The sequence below is a fragment of the Pleurodeles waltl genome, chromosome 6 (genome assembly GCF_031143425.1).
Source record: "Pleurodeles waltl isolate 20211129_DDA chromosome 6, aPleWal1.hap1.20221129, whole genome shotgun sequence".
Classification (NCBI taxonomy): domain Eukaryota; kingdom Metazoa; phylum Chordata; class Amphibia; order Caudata; family Salamandridae; genus Pleurodeles; species Pleurodeles waltl.
This window is the reverse complement of record NC_090445.1, coordinates 589,444,312-589,471,517: the sequence shown is the minus strand read 5'-3', so window position 1 is coordinate 589,471,517 and position 27,206 is coordinate 589,444,312. Positions and strand designations below refer to the sequence as shown.

At 42.6% G+C, this 27,206-nt stretch overlaps 1 protein-coding gene across 2 annotated transcripts in view; it reads right to left on the bottom strand.

The window, feature by feature from the left end:
* NUDT3 (nudix hydrolase 3) overlaps positions 1-27,206 on the bottom strand; it is a 255,460-nt gene that overhangs the window by 167,502 nt on the left and 60,752 nt on the right. The gene's annotated exons all lie outside the window — the stretch shown is intronic.

The window sequence follows — 27,206 nt, the reverse complement described above, 5'->3', positions numbered from 1 at the left end:
TAATTTAAACATTAAGTTAGCCAAAATTCACACAAACTTAATATAAAAGCCAAAATAGTGGATAGCCCTTCAACCAACCACATCAATGTTAAATCAGTTATGGAGAACCAATTGACTCCTTTGTTTTTTGCCAAGAGCTCACTGATCTGAAGAAGTGGAAACTTGTCCACAACTGTATTCTTATTTAGATCTCCAAGACCAATGCCTAATATTATCTTAACATTGGACTTCTTGGTACCTACCAAGGGTGCCAACCATTCTGTGCGCTCTAGAGCATCAATAATACCTTCTGTCTTTAGTCTGTCCAACTATGTTATCACATCATCCCTCACACTCAAAAGGTATACCCCTCACATTACAACACAGGTTCCGCATCATCGTTCAGCACAAATTCCCCACAGCACCTGAAAATACCTTGGGAAAACATTTCTGTATCTCTTCTTCAATGTGCACCATTAAAACCCTTAACAACAAGTTCTGGTCTTTACTATCAGCATTCTGAGCAATTCCTTTCGCCCCCTTGGTCAACCTAACCTAAAACTGAAGGGCCTCTCCCCACCAGATAAAATTTCCCTTTCGTTCTCCTACCCTTAAACTCAAAGATAAAAGTCCTACACCATACAGTGGGGATTCTTTAATCTGTGAATGTGACAGCATCTCTATCAGTCGGAGTCACCCATTCATTCAAAGCTTTTCCAAATAGGTCTCCCCACACTGGTCGTTGCACAGTGGTGAATAATGAGCCTGACTCAGCCACAATTTTCAATGCCAAACCTCCAATTTTCATCATACAGGTTGGCTTTTTCTACAACAATTAGTATACAGTGAGTAGTGGACAATCTATCACAAAATGCTTTAGGGACCCGTTTCCTCCTGATCTTCCTTTTCAACATCAGAACTATCCATAACACGTCACTTTCACACTTCCACTCTTTCTTGCATATCTTAGAAAAATGTCCCAATATTCCACAATAAGAACTCTTGGGAGTGAGAGCAGGAAAATTCTTGTTTCTGGCCAAATGTCCTTCCTTCCCACATCTAACATAGCTTGGCCGCTTGTTATTCCTATAGCTTTCAGCATAAGCTTTAGCAATTCTGGTCTTTTCCAGACCGTTTCCAATTCCTGTTCTCTTTTTTGAAGGAGGTCCCAGAAAAATTGCACACTGAAACCGGTTCAGAAACCTCAGAATTCTTAATAGTAACCGGGGTACATATTTTAGACATCTCTGCTTTCTTTACAATTGCAATAATTTCCTTCAAAGAAGCATCACAACACACCCATAACTTCTCCTATATGTAGAAATAGTTTGTAAGCATAATAATGTGATCATGGATACGTTCCTCTCGCAGAGAACCACATTTGCATTAAATTACCAACTTCTGAAGAACAGACAACCCTCCATCGTTTCCAACTTTCTCCGTTTGCTTTGGAAAAAATTGTTATCTGACAATAGAGGCACAAACAGCTGGTTGATAATAACCATGTCCTCTAAGGCATGTTTAAACGCATCACTGTCATCAGACGATCTAAGTTTCTTTTCCATTTGTCTTTGGGCACGTAATCCCTCCGGACCTAAACTATTAAATAAAATGTTATTCTTCCTTGTAGGAGAAAACACATCAGTCCCATATTCTGGCCAGATCATCTGTGGCTCACCCAGAGACGGAAGTAAACGTAACAGGGAAGGCAGAGAGAATGTTTACTGTCACAATGTAATATAGAAGACAAGTGTATTTAATCAGGGTCCTAATGAAAACGGGTGTGTGTGCATCATTGTTAAACGTACAAGTTAAATTGGGTGGATCACTGCTGAACACGCAAAGATGTACTTTTTACCAGAAGTTGTGCAACTAGAGTTTCTCCCTACTGTGATTAAGTACAAGTACCAACAAAATCAACAGATCAGCAATCTAAGGTGTGCTTATCACCTTTAGAAAAGCAAGAAGATTTAACTTGGCACAGTGCACAATAAGGTGTGCATGTCACCGCAGAACAAGCTAGGCAAAGTGTAACCACATTCAGGTACGTGTATCACTGAGACATGCAAACTAGGGTATAATTACTACTAGTTGCAGAAAAGTACATCCAGGCTGTTGGAAATTTGACATTGTAAGTGTTGCGCTCCAATTAAAGGTTGCAGGGAAGGGAGTATTCTTGAATGCTGGGGAAAGGTGGCGAGGGGAAGACCGCTGGAAGAAGAACTGGTGCAGTATGGATGTACTACTGCTCACTCACAACAAATTACTCTAACTCATCCAGCCTCTTCATAATCTTACAATTTGGAAAAAGGATAGGATGAGTATTAAAGTAATTTATTATGAGACCGAGCTGTTGTACAGCCATACAGCTGCAATCCTCCTCCCATCAGCTGCCCCACTCCATCTTTTCTCAACATTCCAGAATGCTCCCTTCATAGTAACTGGCTAACCCAGGTACGTCAGCACTCACTATCAAAACATTTTAAAATTATCCAACTTCGCAACACCTTTCATACACAGGAAAAAGATAAAATCAAAATAAAATATTGCTTTTTCTGCTTATGATTGCATAGAAATGAGACCTACTTTGCTAATCTCGTTCAGTGAACAATCAACAAAGATTTATTTTGGGGATTAATTTGCATAAATGAGCCAAATACTTATATATCCCCACAAAGTTAACAGCAGGCATTGTGACCGGGACACTGTTGTCCTGCATTCTGACACTAGTGTTACAATCAGTGGGTGAAGGATTAGACTGTAGCAAACGCTGTTTTAGGCGAGACTTAGAAAAACAATTGTTGCTGTGTGTCAAATTAAAGCAATAACTCAAACTCTTCAGGAAAAAGTATTCAGCTGGAGGTCTAGGAATAAATCACACATTGCCATCTCTTGACAGTCATATCAGACAAAAAAAAACGACCTAAGGCTGGGGTACTTTCCAGTGAGCAGAGACAGCCATTTCACGCTCGGTTCAGTTCAAGTCTTCTGTGCCACATGTATGGGAAACCAGTGCTAATGACCATTAGCTTAATGGTTTTGTGCAGTGCGAGAAGAATGTGTACTGCAGTTTCCCACTAGGCTTATTTTCCAAGAAGGTTTTCGCAGAGTGGCAAGGTGCAGCCTAAATTTTACGAGTCTGACAACTAATCTCAATAATTAATTTGTGTAATCCAGCTCCACCACTGCTGCAGACTGAACTACATTAAAACATAGTAGTCTGCAGAATCTGAATGTAATCGCCCGTCGATGCCAGAAAGCTGGCCTTTCTTAAATGAAGTACAATGAACCATAATACAGATGGCCGTTTCTAAACGAGGATCAGGATAGGAATGGCGATGCTATGATGAGATGGTGATAGAAGCAGCTTTTACTTGCTTTAATGAGTAACAATTCCAGGCACCATGATGGTCAATGGTAGGGCGGCACCCTTTGCTTAACGGGGCACTCCTACTCCCCAACACACTCTTGGCATACCAGCAGTTCATCGAGGCATGATCATCCGGTGAGGCCAAGAAATCCACCAGAGATGAGAAAGCAGTCTGTTCCATACACATTGAGTCATTACAATTTCAGTTGCTGGAATTAATTTTGTTGTAGACATATCTTCAATTAAAAAATGCTTTTGAATCAATGCATGGGAAGCATGCTCCCTAGGCATATTCATGAACAGGAAGCAACAAAAAGAACGCACCTGCTTTGCAGCCCTGGCACTCCCGCTTGCTGAACGCACTCTCACACTTCACCCCACCCAGTGGCTGCATATCAAGTAGCAAATGGAATGTAGCGGAGGATGTTCTCGGGTACGAGGAAGTACGCCACCTACGCAGTGGACCCATCTCCCCTGAATAGGCCACCCTCCTCACACAATTCCAGCAGGACGTAATACCCGATGATGATCCACCATGACTGCATCACATCACCTCCATGTACTGCATCACATCCCATCCAAGCACATCGCAATCACTGCCTTGGTAGTGGGCTGCCCCGCTACTATCATCTCACACAACTATCACCCATACTCACACAGTTACCATGACCTACCTTGGGCCTGTCCGCCTGCCTCCAACATTCTACTTGCCTTACACTTCCTACTTTGATTGCAACATCCAGACTGCCTGCCTGCAGTCCCTTTGCCCCAGTTACACCTTGATGACGACATACTATTATTCTTGCTTAAATATACAATGTGGATTCTGCTAAGGTCGATGCTCCCACACGCCCGGTATCCCTGTTGTATGGCTCAACACACTTGCAAAACCATATTGATCGTATTTCCCACTTGACAATGTATTGATATACTCCTCTTTGTCACATGTTATTGTTCTTTAATTGTAAAAACCCAATAAAACTTTTTTTTTTAAATGCTTTTGTAAAAGTAAATTGTTGAGGCATTTTCAAGTAAGCTGAAATAGAGGGAATACAGTTTGTGGTATAAACTTAAGTAAAGCAAAACTAACAAACATTTGTGCTTCAAAAAGCTCTGCAGCTCTCTTTTAAATCCAATATCATTTTAACAGACGTCAGCTTGGCCTTGAATCCTCTGTAGAAAATGCAGACTGCCTTAAGCATTTGTCTTCTACATATAGGATGAGTGGAATTTTGCATATGTATACTGTTGGCATAATCAAGCTTGGAGGTTACAACCGTGAGAATAGCTTCTGGGTTTTGTTCGTATCCAAGGTATAGGAAGACGTGATGCTGTGTACTGATTGTGTAGAAGGTGCTCTTTGTGACATTGTTAGCACCTGGTATTAAGGATAAGTCTTAATCCATTACTCTCTAGGAGTCTTACATCTTCAAGATGTTGAAGGGGCCTCGAGTTCTTTGGGATATAAGGTGGTAGGTTGGTATTTTGCCACTGTCCACAAATTATGTCTTTGTGATATAGAGTTTTAGGTGATTCCTGATCATCCATGGATTTAAGGATCAAGGGCATTTGCAAAGTTTTGGGTTGTAGCTGTCTTCCACGCCATCCATTTTTTGAATGATTTCTGTGTCATCTGCAGAATTGTAATAGATGAGGGTAAGAGATGTGATCAGGTCCAGTAGTGTGGTCTAGACAGAGATTGACAAACAGAGGCAATATACTAGTTCCCTGAGGGACATCACTGTGTTGGGTTTGAGGAGCAGATGTGAAAGGTGGTACACGTATAGTACGCTTTGCCTGTCTCCGAAGTAAGAGTAGATCCATTTTAGAGCATTGTCACACATTTAGAGACTATGGAGCGCATAGTGGAGGCCTAGTCTAAAGTTACTGGTGGGTGTGATGTTGCCTGTGGCTGGATAAGCATGCAGCCCGACTAAGAGCACCTATCCCAGATTCCCCGTTAAGGCCGTAAAGATCAGTTACAGAAACCCCCAATAGCGTGTTAAGATATGCAACAGCTGCCGGAATGTAACTGCACCACCAAAGAAGCTATGCCTCCAGGGCTGGGCTACCCCGAAAATGAGAAGCTAAGTTTCAAAGCAATGCAAGAACAACAACAGCCACGTTGGGGACTATTGATCCAACGTGAACTGAAAAGCAAAACGGACTTTGCTTAAACATAGCAGCCTGGACAGTGTGAAAGTGGCAGGTAGACACGGCACACAGTACTTTTAAGCAAGAGCAGCCTCACGGATGGTACTGGAGGTACCTCAGAAACATTGGAGGCAGTGAGAGGCTCAGAGACATTGGCGAAACCAAGAGGTTAGATCATCCTGTAAGGACTGAGAGGTCTTATGTGGCTCAACACTGAATCTCTCTCTACAGTAAGATTTAGATAGAGAGGATGACTCATGTCCTTTATTTCAGAATGCCTAAACCCACTAATTTCCCTGGAGGTGGCCTCTATCATAATGGACCATTAAGTTCTACACTGCCTGAACATTAAACTCTCTACACGATTAATGGATGGATCAAGCAATTGCTTCAAGTGTCACATATTTTTTTAATCTAGCCCCTGGCATCCGAAAACCTTATCCTGAAACACAAGGTGGCTCTACGCCTGAAAATGCAAAAGGAAATTGATGTTTTTTTAGGGACAAACACAGTTTGACAATGTCATCTAGAACAGCTCTGGTACTGGAACAAACAGCAATGACCTCCAAAATGAGATTCTGGGGCATCCATAACAAAGGACGATTTATAAAACTACTTTAGAGAGCAAGACAAACTCACTCACATGGTTAGCAAGCAAATCCAGGCTCTGAAAGCCGATCTAGAATCTGGCATCTCTAAAGTAACCAAGAAAATGTAAGCCCTGTGTGATCAAGTGATACTGCCACAGTGGGACAAGATTGAGAAAATGCAATATTCCCAAATTAAAATATCAAGGAGCTCTGGAAGCAAATGCACAGACCTAGAGGACAGGTCAAGGTAAGACAATGTACAAATCTGCAATGTTCAGAAAAACTATGGTGATGATGATATCGTCCACTTCTGAAAGTCTCTTTTCTGCCTTGTGGCAAAGGAGGGTCAGGCCCACAAGATTACTTTTGTCGGGTGCACAGAGTGGGTGCATGAGGAATGCACAAGGGCCACTCTCGCTTTACATACATGCCACGGTGGGCGTCTCTCAACTAAAAGACAAGATGACAAGGGTAGCAAGGAAAACTGACCATCTATATTTCCAGAACAAATCCATCAAACTATTTAAAGATCTCTCATGGGCCACTCTGAATAAGTCATGAACACTGACATTAGTGACTAAAGAACTTCACAACACACAAATTATATATAGGCATTTCTTTTTCCTCTGTGGTGCCAGACAGACTGAAAATCATACACAGTATCCATGCAGGATGAAGCACAGAAGTTTCTGGGACTGTTGAGGGAAAGTACCCAGTCACTGGCTAAAGTTGAGAGCAGTCAGTCATGGAAATCTAAAGAAAAATGGGACAAAGCAAAGGCAAATGAGGAGAACTCAGGAGCACTGCAATACATAAACGAGTTCTAAATTTGCTGTGAGTAAATGTGCCTTAAGATGCAAACCTATGAACAATCAGGGCAAGCAAGGGCTTGGCGAGACTTAAATGCTATGTGGACTTCACTACGTCCTTTGACGAAGTAAAGTGTAAACCAACTGTGTGTTGGAGTAGGTATTTGGCTTAGCTTTGTAGTATTGACCCTTTCGTGTTTGGGATAGTAAGCAGGAGAAGCAGTGTGGTGATGAATAGAAGGACCAAGGAGTTTCAGGGAGAGCACAGCAGATCACATCACAACTCAAAGCATTTGGGCTGCATCTGATCCGTTTCCCGATCAAGGAATAAGGCTGAAGTTAGGAGAAGGGAGGTAAGGAGGAGACGGGGGTTCCTACTGGATATTTTTTTTTTTTTTTTAGGTTCTGGAGCAGAGGCTCTTCTGTTACATTTTAGCCTTAAAGTGCACTTGCCAAGAAAAACCCCCATACACACCAGTAGCTCTGAACTACGTTACACACTGTCAAGCTTATGGGTAAAATGTTATGTAACAGAAGGGATATGAACTCTCCAGTTAAGCGCCACAACATATGAAAAGAAGTGAGGGAGGTCTTCCAAGATGTAGTTTGTCTCCAAGCGACCCATCTGAAATCTTCTGATACCCAGGTCCTGCCATCTAGTGTTGGGCTCGGAGTGTTACAAGTTGTTTTTCTTCAAAGATGTCTTTTCGAGTCACGGGATGGAGTGACGCCTCCTTTTCGGCTCCATTGCACATGGGCATCGACTATCTTAGATTGTTTTCCCGGAGAGGGTAAGGTAGGAGTGATAGTGTGTAAATAGAGAGATGTCCATGCAATGGAATAGAGATGTATGTACAAAGTTTTAATAAAGGAATGTTTATATACATATGTACAATTTTTAATTATAACAAACGGCTACAGGCTCCCGGAGGAGGGAGGGCGCGTGTGAATCTGCAGCGGAACATGCCACGAACAGATGTACACTGGGTAAGTGACATTTTCCGTTTGGTGTCATGTGTAGCTGCAGATACACATGCTATGCATAGACTATAAAGCAGTGATCCTCCCCAAAGCGGTGGTCAGCCTGTAGGAGTTGAAGTTGTCTGAAATAATGTTTTTAGTACAGCCTACCCTACTGTGGCTTGTTGTGTTGCTAACACATCTACACAGTAATGCTTGGTAAAAGTATGAGGTGTGGACCAAGTGGCTGCCTTACAAATCTCCGTCATTGGTATGTTTCCCAGAAAGGCCATTGTTGCTCCTTTCTTCCTAGTGGAGTGTGCCTTTGGTGTAATGAGTAGCTGTCTTTTAGCTTTCAGGTAACAAGTTTGTATACATTTCACTATCCATCTGGCTATGCCTTGCTTGGAAATAGGGTTACCAGTATGGGGTTTTTGGAATGCGACGAACAACTGTTTAGTATTACGAAATGCTTTTGTTCTGTCGATGTAATACATTAGAGCTCTTTTTATATCTAATGTATGCAGTTCTCTTTCTGCCACTAAGTCTGGCTGTGGGAAGAAGACTGGGAGTTCCAATGTTTGGTTTAAATGAAACGGTGAGATGACTTTTGGTAGCAATTTTGGATTTGTGCGTAGTACAACTTTATGTTTGTGTACTTGTATAAAGGGTTCTTCAATAGTGAAAGCCTGTATTTCACTAACTCTTCGTAATGAAGTGACTGCCACTAGAAATGCTACTTTCCAGGTTAAGAATTGTATCTGACAAGAGTGCATGGGTTCAAATGGTGGACCCATGAGTCGTGCAAGTACAATATTAAGATTCCACAAGGGTACTGGTGGAGTTCTTGGAGGTATGATTTGTTTTAGGCCTTCCATGAAGGCTTTAATGACTGGTATCCTAAATAGGGATTTTGTCTGTTTATTTTGCAAATAAGCAGAAATTGCAGTGAGATGTATTTTTATTGATGAAAAAGCTAGATTTTCTTTTTGTAGGTGGAGTAAATAACCTAAGATGTCTTGTATGGACGCGTCCAAAGGTGTTATGTGTTTTGCTTGGCAATATAAAACAAATCTTTTCCATTTGTTAGCGTAACAGTGTCTGGTGGTAGGTTTTCTTGCTTGTTTAATGACTTCCATACACTCAGTTGGAAGATTCAGATAGCCAAACTCTAAGATTGCTAGATTGAGCATCGCTGGATTGGGGTGTCTGATCTGCGGTTTGTGTCAACAGATCTGGCCTGTTTGGGAGCTTGACGTGTGGTACTATTGAGAGATCCAACAGTGTGGTATACCATGATTGGCGTGCCTACGTTGGTGCTATAAGTATTAGTTTGAGTTTGTTTTGATGTAGTTTGTTGACTAGAAATGGAATGAGTGGGAGAGGGGGAAAAGCGTAAGAAAATATCCCTGACCAGTTGATCCATAGAGCATTGCCCTTGGACTGAGGGTGTGGGTACCTGGACACGAAGTTCTGGCATGTTGCGTTTTGGTTTGTGGCGAACAGCTCTATGTATGGTGTCCCCCACTGATGAAAGTGTTTGTGTAGTACCTGGGGATGTATTTCCCACTCATGAGTTTGCTGGTGATCTCGACTGAGGTTGTCTGCTAACTGATTGTGAATCCCTGGAATGTATTGAGCTATCAGGTGAATGTTGTTGTGAATTGCTCAATGCCAAATTTGTTTGTGCTAAGAGGCAAAGTTGTGATGAGTGTGTTCCCCCCTGTTTGTTTAAGTAGTACATTGTTGTCATATTGTCTGTTCTGACAAGATTGTGTTTGTGAGCCAGAAGAGATTGAAAAGCTCTTAGTGCTAGAGAGACTGCTCGCAGCTCTAAGTGATTTATGTGTAGCTGCTTTTGCTTGCTGTCCCACTGTCCCTGAATACTGTGATTGTTGAGGTGTGCTCCCCACCCAATCACTGATGCATCTGTTGTGAGGATGGCGTGAGGCACAGGGTCTTGAAAAGGCCGCCCTTTGTTTAAATTTGTGGGATTCCACCACTGAAGCGAATAGTTTGGCGGGCTATCAACACTAGATCTTGGGGATGACCCTGTGCCTGCGACCATTGTTTTGCAAAACACTGCTGTAAGGGCGCATATGTAACCGTGCGTTTGGGACAATTGAGATGCATGATGCCATCATGCCTAGGAGTTTCATCACAAAATAGACAGTGTGGAGCTAATTTGGTTGTATTTTTGGCAACACGGTGTGTAATGATTGCACTCTTTGTGGGTTGGACTTGCAAGCGCCTTTTGAGTGTAGCTCCCAAGTACTGCTGAATTTGGGATGGTTGCAGGTGTGATTTCTGATAATTTATCGAAAGCCCTAGTGTGTGTAGGGTATCTATTACATAACATGTGTGATGTTGACACTGTTTTTGAGTGTTGGCTTTTATTAGCCAATAGTCGAGATATGGGAATACATGCATATGTTGTCTCCTTATGTATGCTACTACTACGGCAAGGCATTATGTAAAGACTCTGGGAGCTGCTGTTATCCCGAAGGGTAATACCTTGAATTGGTAATGTTTTCCTTGTGTAACAAACCGGAGGTATTTTCTGTGGGCTGGATGGATGGATATGTGAAAATACGCATCTTTTAAATCCAGTGTTGACATGTATTCTCTCTGTTGCAGCAATGGGACTACATCTTGTAGTGTCGCCATGTGGAAGTGTTTTGATTGAATGTAGAGGTTGAGAGTCCTGAGACCTAATATTGGCCTTTGCGTTTTGTCTTTTTTGGGAATGAGGAAGTACAGGGAATAGACCCTTGTTCCTTTTTGATGAGGCACTAGTTCTATGGCTTGTTTGATCAATAGTGCCTGCACCTCTGTTTGTAACATCGCAAGCGCTTTTGGGGGAATGTCTGGAGGAGAATGTGTGAATTCTATGCAGTAACCATGTTGGATAATTGATAGTACCCATGTGTCTGTTGTGATGTTTAACCATTGCTCGTGGAACATTTTCAGTCTTCCTCCCACAAGGGATGTGTGTTGGGGGAAGGTGATGACCAAGTCACTGTTTGTTAGTGGCTTGCTTTGCGGATTGGAATTTTCCCCTAGATTTGGGAAATTGCCCTCTGTAGGACCCTCAAGCTCCCCCTCTTTGATATTGTGTTTGGTATGAGGGCTTTGATTGTGAGGTGGATGGCTCGGAGGGCTGTGGCCTGAAGCCTCCCCTATACTAAGGCTTCCGAAATGTCCCTCTGTATTGGGATGAATAAAGCGCTCCCATTGCTTTAGCAGTGTCGGCATCTTTTTTCATTTTATCTATGCCTGTGTCCACCTGTGTGCCGAATAATTGCTGTTGGTTGAAGGGCATCTTGGGAACAGCCTGTTGGATTTCAGGTTTAAAACCTGATGATCTGAGCCATGCATGGCGCCTAATGGTGACTGCCGTATTTATGGTCCTTGCGGCTGTATCAGCTGAGTCTAGCTTTGATCTGATCTGATTATTTGTTATCACCTGTCCCTCCTCTACTACCTGCTGAGCTCTCTTTTGGTGTTCCTTGGGGAGATGTTGAATAATGTCCTTCATCTCATCCCAATGAGCCCTGTCGTATCTAGCGAAGAGGGCCTGTGAGTTCGCTATGCGCCACTGATTGGCTGCTTGTGACGCTACCCTTTTTCCTGCCGCATCAAACTTTTTACTTTCCTTATCTGGAGGGGGTGCATCTCCAGAGGACTGCGAGTTAGCTCTTTTCCGCGCCGCGCTGACCACTACCGAATCTGGGGGCAGCTGTTGCGTGATATCTACCAGGTCTGAAGGTGGTGGTTTATACTTTTTTTCTACCCTTGGGGTTATAGCTCTTTCCTTAACCGGCTCCTGAAATATCTGTTGGGCATGTTTGAGAATACCAGGGAGCATGGGTAAGCTTTGGTATGTTGCGTGTGCTGAGGACAATGTATTAAATAGAACGTCGTCCTCGAGTGGTTCCGTGTGCATGCTTACATTCTGGAAAGCTGCTGCCCTAGCCAAAACTTGTGTGTAGGAGGTGCTATCCTCAGGTGGAGAGGGCTTAGATGGATAGCACACTGGGCTGTTGTCTGACACAGGGTCATCATAAAGATCCCATGGATCTGTGTCTTGGTGTGACTGCATAGTGTGTGTAGGAGACTGTGCAGTAGGTGCAGCAGGTGGAGAGACAGTTCGTTGAGGAGAATGAGGAAGAGACTGGGCAGGAGAAAACTGGCAAGGCGGAGATTTCTCTCTTGGCACTTTAGCCTTTGGCTGATCAGTGTCCATACATCCATGGAATGGTAGCTTTCTTTTAATTTTGAGGGGAAGTGCTGTGAGGATCTTGCCAGTATCCTTGTGGATCTGTATCCTGACTTGTCGGTCATCGAAATCCTCCATTTGTTGGAGCTCTTCCTCAAATCTATGGCTTTCTTTAAGCTGTTTTGAAAGTCCATACTTCTCTGTTTAAGACTGTCTTTTCGGCTCCAAAGCCATTTGTTTCGGCACCGAAAGGCCCGGGTGGTAGTTGGCCTCAGCTCCAAAAGGGACTTTTGGGGTGGTGGATTTGAGACCCACGTCGGCGGACACACTCTTGGACCCTATATTTTCCTCCAGCGACTAGGTTAAATTCAGCCAAATCACTACACTCACATGGACAGACCACACCATTGACCGCTTCCACATAACAAGGGCTAACAAACACCCCTACAGAGGCTAGCAACACTCCAAGCCACTGCTGGAAGAATGTTACAGAAATGGGATGGCTCTATGCCCACCACCTAAACTACTAAGGTCTCATATACAACACAAACCTCTTCAACAACTGGATCACCACCTACGACAATACCCTGACGTCCCTGAAAAATACCAAACCCAAAAGATCCATTAAACCAAGTAGCTGGTACAACACTGACATCAGAGAATCCAAGACAGTGTGCAAAAAACTCTAAAAGAAATGGAGAACCACCAAAGGAGCCACAGCAAGAAACACCTACATGACCACACTCAGACACTATCAATATGAAGTGAAAGAGACCAAGAAAAATGCCCTCCCTAACTCCGAGAATTAAATCCAGCTCAAACAACTGCAAGGGAATTTTTGCTATCAAGGAATTCACCAATACAACTGCTGCAACCAACACCATCACCCCTACACAAGAACTTTGCAACAACCTCTCAGACTACTTCCACGAAAGAATCAGCAAGATCTACACCAACTTCAAATCTCTGCCACACTCCACTGACCTTCCCAGCCTACAACCTCATCAACCAAACACTACAAACTGACAGCATGGAACCCTCTATACATCGAGGACACTGTGGCAATAATGAAGACAATCCACTCTGGGGCACCCACAGACTCTTGCCCCCCACATTATTAACAACCTGGAAAGATTCTCAAACAGCGCTGCACTCACTTCCATGATCAACACCTCCCTCAAGACAGCCACCTTCCCAGATAGCTGAAAACACGTTGAAGTCACTGCCCTCATCAAAAAACCCTCAGCACCCCCAGAAGTACTTAGCAAATACGCACCCATCTCAATGCTCTCCTTCCGAGCCAAAGTAATCAAAAAGTCCATCAACAGACAACTCTCGGACCACCGAGAACGCCACAAACGACTCGCAATCAGGATTCCAAAACAACCACAGCACCAAAACAGCCCTCATCACTGCCACAGACCACACACGCACCAACCTGGACCATGGAAAGACCGAAGCCCTCATCCTCCCCTCTGCCACCTTCGACACAGTTAGCCACTACACACAGTGGGAATTCAAGGTCCAGCATTCAAATGGATAGCTTTCTTCCTCCCTGGAAGAACACTGAGTCAGGTTCGCATCGAAACCCATGGCTGTTCACATCACAACCCAGGGACCTCACCTGCAGAGTCTAATTGGGATTATCGCTCAGCCCCACTTTTTTCAGCATGTACATGACTCCTCTGGCTAACCATGAGATCTCGCGGAATCAACGTCATCTCTTACGCTGATGACACAAAACTCACTTTTTCTCTCTCCGACGACACTGTCCCTGCATGGCCAACTGGTTGGAAGAAAACTGCCTCAATCTCAACAAAGAAAAAACTGAAGTGCTGGTCTTAGGGAATAAGAGCTCACATCTTGGTACTTCTCCCCCACCCCCCCCCCCAACCCCCCCCCCTACCCCTGGTGGCTCGTCGATCTTAGACCCACACCCACCCCAACTGACCATGCTAAAACCATAGGCCTCATCCTGGACACCAACCTCACCATGAAGTCTCAGGTCAATGTGTCACGTAATTATGCTTTCACATTCTCTTTACTTCACATAAAATCTTCAAGTGGTTCTCACTGAACACAGGCCTTAATCACAAGTAGATTGGACTATGGAAATGCACTCTCTGCCAGCATAACAGCACATCGTCTTCACAGACTTCAAACCATCCAGAATGCCGTTGACAGACTTGTCCCCGACCTCCCATGCCAAGCCCACACAACACTACTTCTCAGAGAGCTCCACTGGCTTTCAATCCAGAAGTGCTGCCAGTTCAAACATACATTCAAGTCACTACACAACACGGGACGTGCACACATAAATCACCAGCTTCCCTTTCACCAACCTGCCAGACAACTTCGCTCAGCATCAATCTGACTTGCGCACACACCCAGCATCCACAGAAGCAGAATCAAGGTTAAATCATTGTCCTACCAAGCAGCCAAATCCTGGAACGATCCCTCCCAACACATCAGGGCCTCTTCACTTCTTGAATTCCGCAGGAAGCTGAAGACCTGGCTTTTCAATTTGTTTTCTTCCAGGACCATCAAGGCTGTCTGTAGTCAGACCCAGCCTTACCACATGCCTACTCTCACCCACAAAGCACCTGGATGCCTGCACAGGTGACAAGCAGTGCTCTACAAATCCATCTTATATTACATAACAAGTACTTAATTGTGCATTCTCCAAAGGTTTAATTTTTTTATTCCCTCTAAATGGATTATGTCCATATTTTAGACACACGGGTACCACCGATTATGGTAATTAGCACTTAATATACACACACACACCAGAAGCAACCCAGCAAACTAGAGACCTTTCTCTCACTAAAACGTTATTCCTAAAGGACATTTTTTAGAAACAGCCGTCACCATCCAACTTTACCACACAAATGACTAAACCCAAGGTTTATGTGATTCTGCAGCATTTGCCACATATTTATGAATTTGATTCACTTGCCACATAATTCATCATGTATAATTTGCAACAACAAAAAATGTTTCTAGCTCAAACAGAGCAAAAATTGCTTTAAAACCTACCATGTGTGATGCAATGCAGTCAGAGGCCTTTAGTATGCAGTCAGGACACATTTCAGTTGCTGAATGTTGAATGTTGAATTGAGGTGTTAAAGGGACATTAATGGAGGTGATATTTTTGTACTGTATTAACATGTGCAACTAGTGCTGGCAAAGCCAATGGCTAACACCTAACAGCAAAGGTGGTCCATAAGGGCTAAGTGCAACCCTTGACTTCCTCTTCAGTAGTCAAACAAAAACCTTTCCACAAAGGTCAGATCGGTCATGTAATTCATGCATTTTAATTTAATCAAACAACTCTTCTAAACATTGCAAAATTCATGATTTCGGTGATGGTGCAGTGCACGTGAGTAACGTGAGATTAAAGTGCACCAGTCTTAATTACAAGGCAATATATACATATGTGACTGAAAGGGATCCGGAGATCTTTTATACAACACCCATAATATGAGTGTCAGAAATCCACTAACAACTTAAAACCAGTCAACATTTAATTCTGTCGACGTTTCGACCCAAACATGCAAGATTAATTAGAAACTGGTAATTATCAGGATAAGATGTTTGTATAGGAAGCACCATTAAAGACACTAATTAAGATATGTAGGTGTACCATCAAGCTTAAACCAAGTAAAGGAAAGGAGGTAAAAATCCCTGGGGAATAGAGGAACCTTCTAAAATTCTACGGTGAATCAAATAGGTCTCCAAAGTTGTTCACAAACACACAGCATAAGTTACTTTTCCATGCCAGCATAATCACTAATCACGTCATATTGACATGCTAATACCAAAGGTGCCTGGGGTCACATTGAAAACTCAGAGTCCTGGGAAGTTAATCCCTAAGCTACACGACCCCCGTCAAGAGAACAGAATTGGTTTTATAAGGGCACCTGCCAGAAAGGATCACATGCCTGACCATACCTCTTCACCGATTAGGAACACCTAAATAATGAATTTTGAAATTTTCAGGAGTTTTGTTTGTCTGATTATAATAAAATGAATGAATTACATGACAAATCTTACCTATGACCAAAGTTTATTTTGTTTGACTACTGCCAAATACGTCAAGGGTTAGACTTCTCCCATATGGACCACCTCTGCTGTTAGATATTTACTTACCCATTTACTTACCTGGGTTTGCCCTTTTGTCTCAGAATATAGGTAAAGCCAATGGGTCTCACATTTGGAATCTATAGACTTTCCAAATGGATTTTGGTAATACTGTACAGAATCAGCAAAAAAACATTTTTGGTGATGCTGTGTAACACTTGCCAAGAGGAGGAAAAAATTGTTTTAAAAAAGGCATGCTGTTGCAGTTGCTATTGGCAGCCAAGCCATTTGGTAGTGGTGCACGCGTCACCACAACATGAGCATGCCTACAAAATGAGGATGGTACCTTTTGACTTTATGTACTGATCCACGATGAATCTGTAAACAAAATAAACATTAATAATAAGACATCACTTTATGGTTTTCTGAAGGCAGAGGGGCCAGCGGTAATTTGATGCCTAGGGTTGAAAATAAATAAATAAAATGTTTATTTTTTATCAAAAAGAGTGTTAGGGCGGGTGAAAAAATAAAACAAGCAGGGTGTGGGAGGATGGGAAAAGCAACACTCACAGGAGAGAACGCAGTATGGGTTGAGGGGAGAAGCAGATGAGAGATAGCAATACTGAAGCAAGGGAGAAGCACACAAGAGAGTAAGCAGTAGGGAGCATGGTGATAGTTAAGAAAGGGTGTACATGAAAACAAAAGTTACACAAACGCATGCTCCAGGGGAGGGACAAACACAAGAAGAGGGGCAAACATAAGAAGGAGGGCAAGCCAATGAATATGAAGCAAGCAAATTAAAGCCAACCAATGATAATCAATGGAAGGGATGTAAGGCCACAAGGTTCTTGGTAAGCTTACAATAGGTCTTTCACAACCAAAGAGCTCTCTATGTCACAGAGATCAGAAAAGACTAAACAGGGAGGTAAAACAGCTTCAAAATGTCTTGCGTATTACAGCACAATATGATTTTTCTTGACTCATAACTTCGTCTTTCCACCGCATAATGCCAGTGGTCTACACCATAGAATTCTAGGAGCATGACACCTGGGATTCCAACTAAACTGAGGAAAACCAGCTAACTCTTCTTGAGATGATGGAAGGTCTAAGATAAATTGTACTCCAAGCACAGAGCGACACTAGTCCCACATGAGTTGCTTTTCACAACTACAGTATATAAATCTTATGTATGATAATAACAATAATAAACAGAAAAAAAACGGATCACAGATTAAAAAAATGTTTCACATACTTCCTAACACAAAGACTCTACTCTTCAATCGAGAAACAAATCACATGGGGTCCTCAGCAATTATATATACTTCATGATTGTTGGAAATGGCCTCTCTGCAGGGTCACCCCCAAACTTTTTGCCTTCCTCCTCTTCTTTTTCTGACCTCATTTTTGCTGGCTTTAGGACACTGGTCACTTTACCACTGCTAACCAGTGCTAAAGTGCATGTGCTCTCTCCCTAAAAACATGGTAACATTGGCATATACCAAATTGGCATATTTAGTTTACTTGTAAGTCCCTAGTAGAGTGCACTACGTGTCCCCAGGGCCTGTAAATTAAATGCTACTCGTTGGCCTGCAGCACTGGTTGTGTCACCCACATAAGTAGCCCCTTAAACAGGTCTCAGGCCTTCCATTGCAAGGCCTGTGTGTGCAGTTTCACTGCCACTTCGACTTGGCATTTAAAAGTACTTGCCAAGCCTTAAACTCCCCTTTTTCTACATGTAAGCTACGCTAAAGGTAGGCCCTAGGTAACCCATAGGGCAGGGTACTATGTAGGTAAAAGGCAGGACATATACAGGTGTATTTTTTTATGTCCTGGTAGTGGAAAACTCCTAAATTTGTTTTCCACTACTGTGAGGCCTGCTGCTTTCATAGGCTAACATTAGGTCTGCCCTCACATACTGGTTGAGTGGCGGATTCAGATCAGAAACGGGTATACAGGTCATGTTTATTATGGCCAGAATGGTAAAAGAAAATCGTGCTCATCAGTGAGGTTGGATTTTATATTATTATTTTAGAAATGCCACTTTCAGAAAGTGAGCATTTCTCTGTAATTGAAATCCATCTGTGCTTTACAGCCTGTCTCCAATCCCAGTCTGGGCTGGTTGACAGCTACCTTGTGCATTCCACCTAGACAACCACAAACAGGACACTTAGACACATCTGCTTTCATCTGCACACTGAATTGGTCTTCCTAGGCTGGAAGGGTGGAGGCCTGATACATTTCAAAGGCTAGTGGCCTGCCCTCATACAATGGACTATCAACCCCCCTTCTGGGAGCCTGGCAGACAGACCTCTACTGAAAGAAGACCTTGTGCACTTCAAAACCACTCTTTGAAGTCTCCCCCACTTCAAAGGCATTTTTGGGTACATAAACTTGGTCCCTAACCCAATCAAATCAGACACTTCTGAACCTGAAACCGGTCAAGAGGAACTGCCTGGCTGCCCAAAGGACTCATCTGGATGGCTTTGCGGAGGAGGACTGCTGCCCTACTGCCCTCTGACTTTGCTGAGAAGTGCTCTCCAGGGGCTTGGATTGAGCTTGCCTCCTGTTTTTCTGAAGTCTCGGGGCCAAAAAGACTTCATCCCTTCAAGGAACTCTCTGTGCAGCAAAAATCGCTGTAAAGCTTGTCAGAATCGATGCAGTCTGCCTTGCGACGAGAAAATCTCCGCACAGCTGAACCAAAACAACGCAGCCACACTTCCCAAGTGAAGATTCAACGCAGCGCCTGCCTTGTGACCGGAAATTTGATGCACAGCCCTACTGGATCGATGCACAGTCGAACCAGAATGACGCAGCCCGAATTTCTGAGTGAAGAATCGATGCAGAGCCTGCCATGCAACAGAAGATTCGACACATCGCCATATCTGATCGACGCAATGCCTTTGACTTAGTCCCGCATGCCCAGGATTTCCACATATCGTCCCTGGGTGTCAAAAAGATCCCCGCATCGCAGTGAGGAACCAAGCCTGCGTGACAGAAATCGACGCGAAGCCCCTGGCAGTTTGGAAAGAAAAGACACAATGTCTGTGGCAGCACTGGAAAATCCTACGCACACCTTATTTTTCCCACTCATCTCCTCTGCGGTCTACATGTGTGTTATTTTTTACGCAAACCAGGTACTTTGTGAAACCAAAAAAGACAACTGTTGATTTTTAAGATTTAAGACTCTTTTAAACTTGCAAAAGTGATATCTTAACTTGTGCTTATTGAATATTTATCATTTTGACCTTAATGTTACCAGATAAATATCATTTTTCTAAACCTGTGTGGGGTATTTTTGTGGTGTTTTCACTGTGTTACTGTATGATTAACTGCGCACTTTACCCATTGCCTTCTAAGTTAAGCCTGACTGCTCAGTGCCAAGCTACCAGAGGGTGGGCAAAGGATAATTTGGATTGTGTAGGGACTTAACCTCAACTAGGATTGTGATCCCCATTTGGACAAAGGTGAATACCTCTGCCAACTAGAGACCCCATTTCTAACAATGATCATCTCTCCCAACACAATGTCTGCTTCCGACAGCCTTTTTCCTTCAAATTACTGGTGACTTAAAAGTATACTATAGTCACCCTGGTATCCCAGCTGAAACAGTAAGAAAATTCAATGGCTCACTATAAGCGGACTATCACATCAGGTTCATCTATAAAATGCACAGATTACTGAAACAGACAGCCACTCACATAGGCAATCACTGAAGTTAATGTGGACTATAAGAAAATCATTTACCTCGGCCTACTAAAAATACCTCTATAATGACTGTTAAAGCCCTTTAATTTACAAAGTTACAAGCAGTCACAGGGAGCCCCAATTTCTCACAGAACAAAATGTATAAACGCAGTGACTGTCCAAACACCGTTAAAATATATATATATATTTTTTTTTAAATAAGTGGAGCAAGGATTTCTGCTGCTGCATCCAATATATTGAACATCTTTCTGCACTCTATTCAATTCCTTCTCCCACCAGTAGCCCCCTTAAGAGTCACAAAAAATAACCTCAAGAACAATGACACTAGCAAAATGTTTGCACTGAACCGCAGTCCTCAAGACATCAGCTAAATGAGTCTTACTATAAACCTTTGAAACTGAACTACTGACAACTCCTGGATGCTTCATTTCTACATGCCACGCAGATAGTCCTGCTGCACCTAGGTGGACTCAGCTGCTTCAACTTAAAGCGAGGAAAGTTAGACAATGCATGGTTCAAGCATTAGATAAATAGGCACGGATACATACAAGCATACATTAGAAGGAAGTGAATGTATGAGAAGTGGAGGAAGTGTATCTATGAAGAGGGGAACTTAAATGTTGGCTTGGTGTGTGTGTGTGGTAGGAGAACGGGAAGTAAGAGCATCAGGTATGTGACACTGATGGTGCAGTGGGACAAAAGCATGCATAATAAGGCTGCTGAGATGGGAAGGGGATCACAACAGAAGAAAGAAGGAAGAGAGGCATAGCATGATGTGGAATGAGTGTTGCAGGAGGATAAATCAATCAGGATTTGTAAAGTGCAGCTAATCACTCAACACGGTATCCAGGCGCTTGCAGGTCCCAGAGGCAAAGAGAGCAGTGAAAACGAGGGAAAAGCAAGGAGAAGGCACTCGAAAAACGGGAGAAATAAGCAAGGAGAAGACAGGCGCAAGAGCGATGCAACAGCACAGGGAGAGCGGGCTAGACAGAAGCAAAGAGGGGCAAGTAGAGCGGGCACAGAGAAAAAGGGTAGAGAGACGGCCAGAAGCTCGGTAGGAAGGAGAACAGTAATTAAAAGGAGGAAGAGTAGGAGTACAGCAGAAAGGATACACAAGAGTCCTAGGAGAATGACAAGGAGGAGGAGGAACTGCAGGAGGAGGATAGGAAGGTGGGAGAGAGTTGGATGAGAGGACTGGTACGAACGAAGGAAAGGGAGGTGCAAATGGCAGAAGAAACAGGCACAGCAGGTGAAGGGGCAGGTCAGGAAACGATGGGCAAACAGAGGAGGATGAGGAGTAGGGAGGGCAATAAGAAGGGCATAACGGGCGTAGAGGAAAAAAATATAGAGCTCTTCCACATCTCTGAAATAGCTTTTCAAGTTATCACTATTCATAGCCTCCCAGAGTTAATCAATCACAGGCAATCTCCCTTCAAATTCAAAATCAGGTAACTTCAAGTAAATTAATGAGTAGTTAATAAGTGGAAAAAGGCTATATAAAAATTCCAAAATCTGTCCGTTTCAATGTACCTGGCACGAGTCGGAGATTATTTAGTCCAGGAAAATTTTCAATTTTCAGTTTGTTAGAAACCAACTGGGCAATTTCTATCTCTTCAAGACAATGAAAACTCATTTCCGCTCTCTATACCAAAGAGGAAAGTTCTTCATTCTTAATTGGTGATTAGGTATTTTCAAATTAAATTTCGTAGCACCAAATATTGCTCATCATTTTAACAAACATCGACATTCCACCCTGATGTCACGCGTTGTGTAAAAAAAGGTCAACTACTTATGTAAACGGAAGTTACACGTTAACAGGCAGGAAATTCTTCATCTCGATTCCTGCCATCATTTAAACCTTTGTTCCATTTGAAGCAAAGGTAAGGGACAGAAAAGAGGACACAGTTAAGACCTCTCTCTTGCCAAACAGAGTGGGCAATATATATCACCACAATAAGCATTGGCAAAGCCAATAGATCTCGCCTAGATGAGAGCTATTGACTTGTAAATGTGTTTTAGCCATATTGTGCGGTCATTCGACTGCAAGTTGCTGGTGGGGTGTGAGGCAGAGTGGTCCTAGTGGTATTGTGTGGAGAGAGGCAGAGTGCCCTACAGTGGCACTGTTTGGAGTGGCATGGCAGAGTACAGTTGTGGTTTTATGTAACTAAAGCGGACGTGCAAATACATGTAGTGTCATCAACTGATTAAATAAACAAAACCCAATCTGTAGTGTCATCAACTGATTAAACAAACCCCAGTCTAAAACAAAAGCACGTTTTGAAAGCATGAAAACAACATGTAAAATGAAAGCACATCGTTGGAAAGTATTCTTCAAAATAAAAGCGCACCTTTTGAGAGCATTAGTCATTCTCGTTTTTTTAATGACAAAATATAATTTATTGTGCCCGGTGATGTCTCAATATTACGGAGGCGTTGACCGACATGGCAGATAGGGTGAAAGCAACATACTTAAGGAACTGTATAGGGTTAAGAGCAGGAAAGGACACATCCGGGAATAAGAGACAAAAACAGTGTTGCAAAACGACGAAGACGAACAAAGTCGAGGAAAAGCACATGCACTTGGTCCATGATCTGGGGAGGAGTTAAGAGAAACGAAGGGAAAGAAAGGAAGGGAAGCCGACTGGAGTTAAGGAATTGTAAGACTGCAAATAAGAGTGACAACAAAAATAAACGGTTTTATGTCGGTGGGTTGAAAGCCCACTGAATAGTAAGAACATAATACGTCTGGCAGCACAGCGCATGTGCTCTGGTAGACGAGGCCTACTTATTCATTCTATCACCGTTATTATGATAAACCGAGTGCCTCAGCAATTGCACTTATTTACTGCAGTGGCTGTACTTCCTTTAAACTGTACTTCAGGGACGTCTATGGGATTTCCTGATAGCAACGTTTGCACTGGATTTAGGAAGACCCATGTTACATACAGGCACAGATTTAAATATTTCCCACTCTCGTAGACCACTAGAGGCCACAAAAGCGTAATCATAAAATGTGTACACATAACATGCTGCATAGAAATTTTGAACTGCACACTTTAAAGTCCTAAAACCACTACTAAACAGACCAAACACTAGGCTGCCTCTTATTAGAGTTTAAATAAGATTTAACGACTTTATAAAAGTAGCTCCTCTTTAATGAGCCAGACTGTAAAAGAGATCACAGATAGCACAGCAATCCCCCTGCCAAACAAGCTGGCAACCTCCTCTATGTAGTGTCAACACTAACAAACAGCAGTCATGACTTTCTGAAGCCAGACCGACAGCCGGCTTGGCGACAGTCCCAGTAAATCTTAGGGCCTGTTCCAAAGAAGGCTGATCTACAACGGTTCCACGAAAAACACAACTATTTAGCCCCCCCCCCCTCGGATATTCTGGCATAGATTTCCAAATTGAGGCACTAAAATGGAACTTTGGCTGCACAACTGCTGCACTTTATTTTACTTGTGATCATTCCTCTTCAGCCTTAAATTAATTGAACTGCTTTACCAGAGCATTCCACTTTGAAATAAGCATGTTTATAAAGTGTTTGAGCGGTTTGTTTACTATATTTTCCTTTGGCCCTTACAGCCAGAGACCCTTTCTGCGGTAAAAGAAAAAAAAAAAGATAAATATTGCGGTTATCGCACTCCTCAGATGTTTTTGCACTATTTTGCGAATTGCAAAATGCTAGAGAGTCCGCTTAAGAAGGTAATAGTGATGTCAGGGAATACCTATTCAAAAAGAGGATAGGGAAATCAGCCCATAGAAAGCTTACGAGTTGTTCGGATGAACAAATTTCAGTATTCGTTAAAATTACATTACAGATTTAGCTTTTGTTGTGGTCAATTGCATGGAGGAAAAAACTCTATTTAGCGAAGGGCGAGTGCCACAGAAAGTGTTTAAGTCAACATGTTAAAGTTATTTATAGATTCATCCAGGACAGCTAGGGAAACGAGCCTGAGTGCGAGTCCAAAGCAAGAAGTGGTCGGAGGTTGACAGTAGACAAACTCAAGGTTCCATATGCAGGTGGAAGAAAAAAATTATTATAATCCATAGGTTTCCAAAGATGGCGGCTACATTCTTCTTAATAGCGTTTAGTACAGTTAAAAATGGCAATCAAATCTCACCGACTTTTGTCAGTCCTATAAGAGTAAAGACTGGAATCATTCTCAAGTGCCGGTTTAGTGGCACTCAAACACTTCACTCAGCCTAGATTCTACTACAAAGAATGTGGAAATTATAATCATCTAGATCATCAAGTTTTTACACCAGCGGAAGGAAATTCAGTAATACTACAGTCAACATTCTGTGCTCCTTAATAGAGTTCTTAATCTCCAACCAGCATACCCGCTGAGGACATGAGGGAATAAAAACTTTTTATCCCACAACTGGAACATGGGTAGTAGAACTGATCACTCAGCACATTACACTGCAAGTTAAGCAGCCTGGTGAAAGATGCGCAGACTGTCTTCAGGGAGCACTCAGCACCACCACACAGTAATGGGATGTTCAACAGGCTGCTATGGACAAATCATGTTATGGACAAAATAAGGCCAACCAGAGGAAACAGAATAAAATCTGGTCTTAAGTGGAGAGCTCCGGATGGTACTCCAACAGTGATACAAAACGGATGAATATTTTGCCTAAACAATAAAGGGATATTGAGCTGATGTGGTTAAAAGTCGACTATAAGCAATAGTAAAATGTCCGTTCAAATAATTCAGTCTGTACAAATGTGCTCCCCAGAGTCGTTTTGGGTGACCAATATGGAGCTACTGGTTCACACAAACAGTGTAGTTCCACAATAAGGATTCGGATGTTTCTTGATTTTTTCAAGTTGGATCCCTACACAAATCCATTTTAATTTGCAACATTCATTCAGAATAGTAAAAGTAAACTTAACAAAAATATATCCTTTTCCACATTAGACTGGCATTTAGGTAATTGATAGCACTTTGACCACAAACGATTTACAGAGACAAGATGATAGTTTAAGAAACCAACAAAAGTTTTGGTCTAACGAATGGTCACAATGCCCTCTGTGCAAGAAAGGTCAAACACTGTAGCAGGAGCTTGGATGAAAGAATCCGATGCAATTGTTAAGCTTTTCTGCAGCACTGATGACGGCTTCCAGAAAAGAGATCTCGGGTGTGAGGGGCATACAAGCTTGTCCTGTTGCTGTCGGCAGTGGGAGCTGGGAATACACAGTTATATCAAATATAAGTTGAAGGAATGAGTGCTGTCTCAGACAGTTCCAAAAGAGGCCAGGAACTGTTCAAACACGAGCGCCACTTTAGACATTGCCAGTGAAGCGATATTTTCGTTTTCTCTTCCTTCTTTCATTATTGTTTTCCCCTTTGTTTTGTGAGGCACGCTCTGAACGCGATGTCGCGCAGGACCCACTGAAACAATTGTATATTTGCTTCTGTAATTCCGAATGCGACAGGAGAAAGTAGGCAGCTATTATGGCTGTAGGGGCGCCATCTAGTGACGGGTGTGCGTACAGCCGGAGACCTTTTTTTTTTTTGCGGCCAAAAAGATAAAAATTGCGAATTGCTGGAGGGTCTATCACACCAAGTGCTCTTTGGAGTGCGACACCTCATTAAAGAGCTTTAACATTTCTGCTATGTTCCACAGAAACTGTACTGGATTATAGAATAGAATGGCATTGAATACAATGGAAGAGTTCATAACACAACAAGAACTTCAGAAAATAATAGATACTCCAGAGCGTTTGGTTGTGTAACAGTGGGTTTAAGCACATGGACTCTAAATTTTAAAGCAAGACAGAAACTAAAATCACGCTTCAATTTCATGTCTAATCAACAAGAGCAAAAAGTAAGCTTCATCAACATTAAATGCAAAATAGAACACCACAAGTAGGAGCTCCTACCTTAAAGTCTGGAAGCGCATGTGGTTTATTCGTTGCTCAGCACAGATCTCCTCATTCTGCAACATGTTCATTTGAGGGAGTTTATAAAACGTACTTGCTTCATAACCAACTGTTTATATGCACTCATTTCAGTCTTTAGAAGGCATCCTCAAGTGAGTGACTTTGTTTTCTTTAAACATCTAGATGTTGTGTGGCATTTTTAAGAAACTTGTGACCTTGAGAACTTCTAAGCAAGTCTTAGCTGGGAGAGGGCCGATATGGAAAGAAGCCCTTTTAATTGTGTCGAAATTTTGAAAGAGGCACCCAATTTGCGTTTCAGTTGGTGGGATCTGGTCCTTTTATAAGAAAAAATGGAAATGGACAGGGTGTGAATAATGACCAAGCAGGCAGCCAAATGATTACCCTAACAAATAGGCCTTAATGGTTTTCCTAAAGAGTAGGTAAATGGTTTGGGACTTCAGCCCGAATTTCAGGCTGGACCGAACGTAATACACTGACGGTTCTTAATCTATGTTCTTCGCTCTTTAAAGTCTTTGGGCAGATTAAGCAAGCTCAGGAAAAGCAGTGATGCCAGGAAGAGCTGCAGAGAGCAGTCAATTAGTGCAGTTACTAATACCCTACTCCAGGAGCTCTCATCTATAATCCACACGAACTTTATTCACTCCCCAAAATGGATACCATTTACCCCCCAATTCATCTCCCACGCTCATCAGGATGTGGGAGGTCACTAACATTCATCTGAAACTGCATGTGGTTTTGCTCGCTGAGCTGGAGGTTATATGTAAAGTAGTTGTCTATTTTTGGTACACTGGATAATAGAATGCTGCTTGTAGAGTGAATTTTGCACATGCCAAGTAGTTGCGGCAATGGACTTATTTTTCACAAGTGTACCTTACAGCAGCTTGCTGGGTGGCAATGCTCCTCACAGACGTGACTGGTGCTAATCTGGCGAGGAGCAAGCTTAGTTGTATTGCAACATTTATGTGTCACTTGCTACCCTTATGTGGGGCGCTGAAGAGCTTGCCTATATGGGCAACATATTACACAGCAAAGAATGTGTGGTTAGGAGAGCGTTATCTTAGTTTTGATCCTATGTGGGAAGTGTTTCCATGCTATGCATGAAGAGCACCGAGGTGCAGTTATGCTACAGGATGCAATGCTTAGCCGTGCAATGAATGAAAAAGTTAAATAGTCAGTCATGCAGTTTATCGTTTTCAATAAGCTGGCAGCTTTAATCGCTTCTTCAGGTCCGTTTATGGTATTTCTTATCACAGTCAACTAAGCTGGTTACCACACAAGGTGTTAATTCTAAGATTTCAGTTTAGGTTTCTGGGACTGAACAGGCATAATATGGAGGTAGAGACGGTCAGGGGATCGGCTGGGAAGGGGTGTTGAAGCAGATATGCTAATTAGAAGCTATAAATAATGCTTATATGTTATGGTTTAT